We start from the raw sequence: 8897 nt of genomic DNA, 5'->3' as shown, positions 1-8897 counted from the left end.
TTTGTCCGATTCCCACACCTGTGTAGCTTGCACCTCCGATCAGGACATCGACCCCAACTTCCGAACTCGACTAAAAAGACCGCACCAGCGCCTTGGTGTGCACCTTGCAACGCACAGTGTCAACATTCGCCTTCCTGCACATGGCAGGTCATCGGACCCAAATTCCGACCTCATGAGCATACCTACTAATCGAATCGGTCATCGGACCCAACTTCCGACTTCATCCATACCGTAGGGTCTTTGAGGTTGGCGCGGTGCGCTCAACCTGGGGAGTCGACCCATCGAAGCATACACCTCCCCTATATAAGCTATTTGTCCGATTCCGACACCTGTGTAGTTTGCACCTCCGCTCAGGACATCGACCCCAACTTCCGAACTCGCCTGCAACGACCGAACCAGCGCCTTGGTGCGCACCAAAAGTGCGCACTTTTGGAGGGCACTTTTGTGCGCTCCAAAGGTGCGCACTTTTGGAGGGCACTTTTCTGCGCTCCAAAGGTGCGCACTTTTGGAGGGCACTTTTTGGAGGGCACTTTTCTGCGCTCCAAAGGTGCGCACTTTTGGAGGGCACTTTTTGGAGGGCACTTTTCTGCGCTCCAAAGGTGCGCACTTTTGGAGGGCACTTTTTGGAGGGCACTTTTCTGCGCTCCAAAGGTGCGCACTTTTGGAGGGCACTTTTTGGAGGGCACTTTTCTGCGCTCCAAAGGTGCGCACTTTTGGAGGGCACTTTTTGGAGGGCACTTTTCTGCGCTCCAAAGGTGCGCACTTTTGGAGGGCACTTTTCTGCGCTCCAAAGGTGCGCACTTTTGGAGGGCACTTTTTGGAGGGCACTTTTCTGCGCTCCAAAGGTGCGCACTTTTGGAGGGCACTTTTTGGAGGGCACTTTTCTGCGCTCCAAAGGTGCGCACTTTTGGAGGGCACTTTTTGGAGGGCACTTTTCTGCGCTCCAAAGGTGCGCACTTTTGGAGGGCACTTTTGTGCACTCCAAAGGTGCGCACTTTTGGAGGGCACTTTTCCTGTGCTCCAAAGGTGCACACCTAGGTGAGCACCTTCGACCACACCTTGTAGCACACCAAACTCTGACTTTCGACTTCATCCGCAATGCAGGGTCTTTGAGGTTGGCGCAATGCGCACAACCAGGGGAGTCGACCCATCAAACCCAACACCTCCCCTATATAAGCTATTTGTCTGATTCTCATACATGCGTAGCCTGCAGGAGCAATTAGGACATCGACCCCAACTTTCGGCTTCTAAACGAAAACAAGGTCTTTGAGGTTGGTGTAATGCGAACAACTAGGGGAGTCAACCCATCAAACCCAACACCTCCCCTATATAAGCTATTTGTCTGATTCTCATACATGTGTAGTCTACAGGAGCAATTAGGACATCGACCCCAACTTTTGACTTCTTAACGAAAACAAGGTCTTTGAGGTTGACGTAATGCGCACAACCAGGGGAGTCGACCCATCAAACCCAACACCTCCCCTATATAAGCTATTTGTCCGATTCTCATACATGTGTAGCCTGCAGGAGCCATTAGGACATTGACCCCAACTTTTGACTTCTTAACGAAAACAAGGTCTTTGAGGTTGGCGTAATGCGCACAACCAAGGGAGTTGACCCATCAAACCCAACACCTCCCCTATATAAGCTATTTGTCTGATTCTCATACATGTGTAGCCTGCAACAACGATTAGGACATCCACCCCAACTTCTGAATTCGTCTGCGTTGACCGCACCAAAGGTGCACGCCTTGGTGCTCACCAAAATCCGACTTCCGACTTCTTCTGCTATGCGGGGTCTTTGAGGTTGGCGCAGTGCGCACAACCAGGGGAGTCAACCCACCGAATGCAACACCTCCCCTATATAAGCTATTTGTCTGATTCTCATACATGCGTAGACTGCAGCAATGATTAGGACATCCACCCCAACTTTTGACTTCTTAAACAAGACAGGGTCTTTGAAGTTGGTGCAGTGCACACAACCAGGGGAGTCGACCCATCAAACGCAACACCTCCCCTATATAAAGCTATTTGTCCGATTCTCATACGTGTAGTCTGCAGCAGCGATTAGGACATCGACCCCAACTTCCGAATTCGTTTGCATTGACCGCACCAAAGGTGCACGCCTTGGTGTGCACCCTGGAGTGCACTTTGGTGCTCACCTCGGTGCACACTTTGGTGTGCACCTCGGTGTGCACCAAAGGTGCGCACCTTGGAGCGCACCAAAGGTGTACACTTTGGAGCGCACCACATAGGGTCTTTGAGAGGTTGGCGCAGTGCGCACACCAAGGTGGGTGTTGAGGTGCGTGCCGAGGTGGGTGGGTGCTAGGGTGCGCTCCATGGTGGGTGCCAGGGTGGGTGCGTGCTAGGGTGGATTCCAAAGAGGGTCATAGGGTGGGTGCCAAGGTGGGTTGGTGATATAGTGGGTTCAAAGGTGGGTACTAGGGTGGGTTCCAAGGTGGGTCACAAGTTGGGTGCCAGGATGCGTGGGTGTTAGGTTGGGTGCCAAGGTGGGCTCCTGCGTGGGTGGGTGCTAGGGTGGGTTTCAAGGTGGACGCGAGGGCGGGTGCCAAGGTGGGTAACAAGTTGGGTGTTAGGATGGGTGAGTGCTAGAGTGGGTGCCAAGGTGGGTGGGTGCTAAGGTGGATGCCAAGGTGGTTCACAGGGTGGGTGGGTTCTAGGGTGAGTTCCAAGGTGGGTCACAGGTTCAGTGCTAGGGTGGGTGTCAAGGCGGGTGTCGAGGTGCCTGGGTGCTAGGGTGTGGATGCCAATGTGGGTCATAGGGTGGGTACTAGGGTGGGCTGCAATGTGGGTGCCAAGGTGGGTAACATGCTCGGTGGGTTCTAAATTGGGTGCCAGGGTGGGTGTGCACCCACCTTGCCCGAGGTGGGTGCCAAGGTGCCAGTGTGGGTGGGTGCTAAGGTGGATGCCAAGGTGGGTGAGAAGGTGGGTGATAGGTTGAGTGGTAGGATGGGTGGGTGCCAAGATGGGTCACAGGGTGGGTGCAAGGGTGGGTAGGTGCTAGGGTTGGTGTCAGGGTGGGTGGGTGCTAGGTTGGGTTCCAAGGTGGGTGCGAGGGTGAGTGTCAAGGTGGGTCACAGGTTAGGTGCTAGGATGGGTGAGTGCTAGGGTGCAAAGGTGCCAGGGTGGGTGCTAGGATGGGTCGATGCTAGGGTGAGTGGCAAGGTGGGTCCACAAGTGTCAAGGTGGGTGCCGAGGTGGGTGCCAAGTCGGCGACTGCTATGGTGGATGCCAAGGTGGGTCACGGGGTGGGTGCCAAGTTGCTAGGTTGGGTTCCAAGGTGGGTGCCAACGTGGGTGCTAGGGTGCGTGGGTTAAAGGGTGTGTCACAACGTGGGTGCCAGGATGGGTGCGCACCCACACTGGCCAAGACGGGTGCGGGTGCAAGGTTGGGTTCCAAGCCCGGTCACAGGCTGGGTGCTAGGATGGGTGGGTGCCAAGGTGGGCACCAGGGTGGGTGCACCCACCCTGGCCAAGGTGGGTCACGGGGTGGGTCCTAGGGTGGGTAACGGGGTGGGTACTAAGGTGCGTGCCAAGGTGGGTCATAGGGTGGGTGCCAAGGTGGGCACCAGGGTGGGTGTGCACCAACCCTAGCCAGGGTAGGTCACGGGGTGGTTGTCGGGGTGGGCGTCAAGGAGCCAAGGTGGGTGGCAAGTAGCCAAGTTGCGTGCCAAGGTGGGTGTCGGGGTGGGTGCCAAGGATCCAAGGTGGGTGCCAAGGAACCAAGGTGGGTGTCTGGGTGGGTGCCGAGGTGGGAGCCAGGGTGGGTCCCAAGGTGAGTGCAAAGGTGGGTGCCAGGGTCAAGGTGAGTGCCAATGTGGGTTCCAAGGTGCCAGGGTCAGGGTGAGTGCCAATGTGGGTTCAAAGGTGCTAAGTTGGGTGCGAGGTTGGGTGCGAGGGTGGGTGGGTGCCAAGGTGTGCTAGGTGGAAGCCCGGGTGGGTCGGCATCCCATGGGTGTCGAGTTGGGTGCCTGATGGGTGCTTCTTGTCAAGTTTTAGTCGTCGGGACTCATTTCGAGCCTTAGAGGTCGTTTCTTGTCCGGTTGCCCTGTCTTCGACCTGGGAACCCAATTTTGGTCCTCGGGTCCCATTTTTTTTTGTCTCGCATCCCACTTTTGGCCTGTGGCCTTTTCGGGGTCGATTCTCGTTTTGGGCATCAGAGCATGTTTCTTCTCCTAAAACCCAATATTTGTTTATTAAGTCTCGGAACACATTTTTGTTCTCGTGGACCCATCATGGGTCTTGGAACGCATTTGTGGTCCTTGGGTCCCATTTTGCATCCCGAAACTTGTGTTTTGGTGCTTGATCCCTATTTTGGGTGCCCACCTTGCACCAAGTGCGCACCCGGGGCAAACCGAGCGCCTTGGTGCACCGGGGCAAGATCGAGCGTGCACCCGAGGCGCCCCGAACATGCACCAAGGTGCACTCGGCCCACATGTGAGCGCAGGTCGTTGCGCCCGAGGTGGTGTGTGGGCACCGCGTTGCAGACGGGACACTGCACGCACACGACGCCCCCTCCAGGTGCACGCACGTAGGCCGGGCCGGGTGCACACCCGACGCCCTAGCAAGGTGCGCGCACCCGGGCAGGGCTCACACTTGGCGAACGGGGCGCACTTCGCGAGGGAGGGTGTGCACCTCGACGGGGGTGGGTGGCCGGGGTGGATTCGCACGTGGGTCGCGGTTTGCTAAGTACACACTGCGACAAGCTCATAACGGGTGCGATCATACCAGCATTAGTGCACCAGATCCCATCAGAACTCCGCAGTTAAGCGCGCTTGGGCCGGAGTAGTACTGGGATGGGTGACCTCCCGGGAAGTCCCGGTGTTGCACCCTTTTTTAGTTTTTCGCCGGGCGTCGCAATGCTATTTGAATAAACCTTTTGCCCGTTTGCGTTCTCGTCGGGGCCGGGCCGGGCCGGGGTGCGCTGCCCGCACTACCGCGCGCGCGGGGGCGACACCGAGCGCGCACCCGAGGCGCCCCGAGCACACAGGCCACGGTGCAACCCGAGCGTTGTGCGCGCACCCCGGTGCGCCCGAGGTGCTGCGCGCGCACCCAGGTGAAATCGGTGTGCACCTCGGCCAGTGCGCGCTCGGTCGAGTCGCGCACGTTGGCCAAGGTGCACGGTGATGTTTCTTACTCTAAGGTTCCGCACCAGACGCCCGGGACAGGTGAGCGAAGCTGGGCGGGGCCGGGTGCGCGGCCGGGGCAGGTGCACGCAGCTGGAGAGAGCTTTGGAGCACACTTCGGAGCGCACCAATGATGCGCTCCATTCAAAAGTTTCCTGAAAAGGCAAAAAAAGTTGAGATTATAGAATTTCCCACTTGAGAGATTGTAAAAAAAAAAAATTTAAAATGAAGGAAACGCGGGTGCCAAGGTGTGCGCAGCCCAGCCAAGGTGTGCGCACCAAGGCGCCCACCCTGGCGAAGGTGCACGCAAGGTGCGCACCCGAGGCAAACCGGACAATTAACCCAACTTTCGACTTCGCGCGCACCTTGGAGCGCACTTCGGAGCGCTCCTTGGTGCGCACCAATCTTGGGCACCTCGGAGTGCACCATGGCGCCCACCAAGGTGCGCACCCGGGGCAAACCGAGCTCCGACTTCGTGCGCACCTTGGAGCGCACGAAAGGTGCGCACCATGGCGCCCACCAAGGTGCGCAGCCCAGCCAAGGCGTGCGCATCAAGGTGCGCACCCTGGCGAAGGTGCGCACCCGGGGCAAACCGAGCTCCGACTTCGTGCGCACCTTGGAGCGCACAAAAGGTGCGCAACCCAGCCAAGGTGTGCGCACCCCGGTCAAACCGAGCTCCGAATCGTGCGCACCAGAGGTGCACGCCATCGTGCGCACCTTGGAGCACACTTCGGAGCCCTCCTTGGTGCGCGCCGATGTTGCGCACCTCGGAGCGCACCCGGGGAAAACAATGCAATTAACCCGACTTTCGACTTCGTGGGCACCTCGGAGCGCTCTCGGGTTCGCACCTCGGAGCACACCGAGGTGCGCACCTTTGATGCGCTGCCTTCACCAATTTCCAGAAAAGGCAAGAAAACATTGAGAAGGTGTGCGCACCGAGGTGCCCACCCTGGCGAAGGTGCACGCGAGGTGCGCACCCGGGGCAAACCGGGCTCCGACTTCGTGCACGCCGCACCTTGGAGCACACTTCGGAGCGCTCCTTGGTGCGCACCAGGGCGCGCAACCCAGCCGAGGTGCCCACCCCGGCGAAGGTGCACGCGAGGTGCGCACCCGGGGCAAACCGGGCTCCGACTTCGTGCACGCCATGGTGCCCACCGCGGCGAAGGTGCACGCGAGGTGCGCACCCGGGGCAAACCGGGCTCCGACTTCGTGCACGCCGCACCTTGGAGCACACTTCGGAGCGCTCCTTGGTGCGCACCATGGTGCCCACCAGGGCGCGCAACCCCGCCGAAGGTGCACGCGAGGTGCGCACCCGGGGCAAACCGGGCTCCGACTTCGTGCACGCCGCACCTTGGAGCACACTTCGGAGCGCTCCTTGGTGCGCACCATGGTGCCCACCAGGGCGAGCAACCCCGCCGAAGGTGCACGCGAGGTGCGCACCCGGGGCAAACCGGGCTCCGACTTCGTGCACGCCATGGTGCGCACCGCGGCGAAGGTGCGCACCCGGGGCAAACCGGGCTCCGACTTCGTGCACGCCGCACCTTGGAGCACACTTCGGAGCGCTCCTTGGTGCGCACCAGGGCGCGCAACCCAGCCGAGGTGCCCACCTCGGCGAAGGTGCACGCGAGGTGCGTACCCGGGGCAAACCGGGCTCCGACTTCGTGCACGCCGCACCTTGGAGCACACTTCGGAGCGCTCCTTGGTGCGCACCATGGTGCCCACCAGGCCGCGCAACCCAGCCAAGGTGTGCGCACCAAGGTGCACGCGAGGTGCGCACCCGGGGCAAACCGGGGTCCGACTTCGTGCACGCCGCACCTTGGAGCACACATCGGGGCGCTCCCGGGTTCGCACCGGCGTTGCGCACCGTGGTGGGCACCTCGGAGCACACCAAGGTGGGCAGCGAGGTGCGCACCTTTGATGCGATGCCTTCACTAATTTCCATAAAAGGCAAAAAAAAAACGAGATTTTAAAATTTCCGTTTTGAAAGATAGTGAGAAAAAGGGAATGCTGGTGCCATCTTGAGCCCGCCCTGGTGCGCAGCCCAGCCAAGGTGTGCACACCAAGGTGCCCACCCTGGCGAAGGTGCGCGCCCGGGCAATTAACCCAACTTCCAACTTCGCGCGCGCCAGGGTGGGAGCGCACCCAACAACCGGGCCTGGGAAGAGCCAATGCGAGAAACCCCACCAAACGCTCTGACAAAAAAAGAGGGGGCGCTCCAGTAACCCCGCTTCGGAGCGCACCCTGGGCAAACCCAGCCAAGGTGCCCACCCCGGCCAAGGTGCAGGCGAGGTGCGCACCCGGGGCAAACCGGGCTCCGACAACGTGCACGCCGCACCTTGGAGCACACTTCGTAGCGCTCCCGGGTGCGCACCTCAGAGCACACCAAGGTGGGCAGCGAGGTGCGCACCTTTGATGCGCTGCCTTCACTAATTTCCAGAAAAGGCAAAAAAAAAAGGAGATTTTAAAATTTCCGTTTTGAAAGATAGTGAAAAAAACGGAACGCGCGTGCCATCTTGAGCCCGCCCTGGTGCGCAGCCCAGGTAAGGTGCCCACCCTGGCAAAGGTGCGCACCCGGGCAATTAACCCTACTTCCGACTTCGTGCGCGCCAGGGTGGCAACCGGGCCTCGGAAGAGCCAATGCGAGAAACCCCACCAAACGCTCCGACAAAAAAAGAGGCGGCGCTCCAATAACCCCGCTTCGGAGCGCAGCCGGGGCAAACCCAGCCAAGGTGCCCACCCCGACGAAGGTGCACGCGAGGTGCGCACCCGGGGCAAACCGGGCTCCGACAACGTGCACGCAGCACCTTGGAGCACACTTCGAAGCACTCCCGGGTGCCCACCGGCGTTGCGCACCGTGGTGGGCAGCGAGGTGCGCACCTTTGATGCGCTGCCTTCACTAATTTCCAGAAAAAGGCAAAAAAAAATGAGATTTTAAAATTTCCGTTTTGAAAGATAGTGAAAAAAAAGGAACGCGGGTGCCATCTTGAGCCCGCCCTGGTGCGCAGCCCAGGCAAGGCATGCGCACCAAGGTGCCCACCCGAGGTGCACACCCGGGGCAAACCGGGCTCCGACTTCGTGCAGGCCGCACCTTGGAGCACACTTCGGAGCGCTCCTTGGTGCGCACCATGGTGCCCACCAGGGCGCGCAACCCAGCCAAGGTCTGCACACCAAGGTGCCCACCCCGGCGAAGGTGCACGCGAGGTGCGCACCCGGGGCAAACCGGGCTCCGACTTCGTGCACGCCATGGTGCCCACCGCGGCGAAGGTGCACGCGAGGTGCGCACCCGGGGCAAACCGGGCTCCGACTTCGTGCACGCCGCACCTTGGAGCACACTTCGGAGCGCTCCTTGGTGCGCACCATGGTGCCCACCAGGGCGCGCAACCCAGCCAAGGTGTGCGCACCAAGGTGCACGCGAGGTGCGCACCCGGGGCAAACCGGGGTCCGACTTCGTGCACGCCGCACCTTGGAGCACACATCGGAGCGCTCCCAGGTTCGCACCAGCGTTGCGCACCTTTGATGCGCTGCCTTCACTAATTTCCAGAAAAGGCAAAAAAAAACGAGATTTTAAAATTTCCGTTCTGAAAGATAGTGAAAAAAACGGAACGCGGGTGCCATCTTGAGCCCTTCCTGGTGCGCAGCCCAGGCAAGTTGTGCGCACCAAGGTGCCCACCCTGGCGGAGGTGCGCGCCCGGGGCAATCCGGGCTCCGACTTCGTGCACTGCATGGTGCCCACCAAGGCGCGCAACCCAGCC

General features: G+C 60.1%; 1 non-coding gene across 1 annotated transcript; it reads left to right on the top strand.

Moving 5' to 3' along the window:
- Positions 1-4733: 4733 nt before the first annotated feature.
- LOC131872004 (5S ribosomal RNA) lies at positions 4734-4852 on the top strand. Its single transcript, XR_009370189.1, has one exon. It is a non-coding gene; the product is annotated as a 5S ribosomal RNA (ribosomal RNA).
- The last annotated feature ends 4045 nt before the right edge of the window (positions 4853-8897 follow it).

Source organism: Cryptomeria japonica, unplaced genomic scaffold (genome assembly GCF_030272615.1).
Source record: "Cryptomeria japonica unplaced genomic scaffold, Sugi_1.0 HiC_scaffold_503, whole genome shotgun sequence".
In the NCBI taxonomy this organism is placed as follows: domain Eukaryota; kingdom Viridiplantae; phylum Streptophyta; class Pinopsida; order Cupressales; family Cupressaceae; genus Cryptomeria; species Cryptomeria japonica.
The sequence above is the reverse complement of the archived record's forward strand: the minus strand, read 5'-3'. Positions and strand labels throughout refer to the sequence as shown.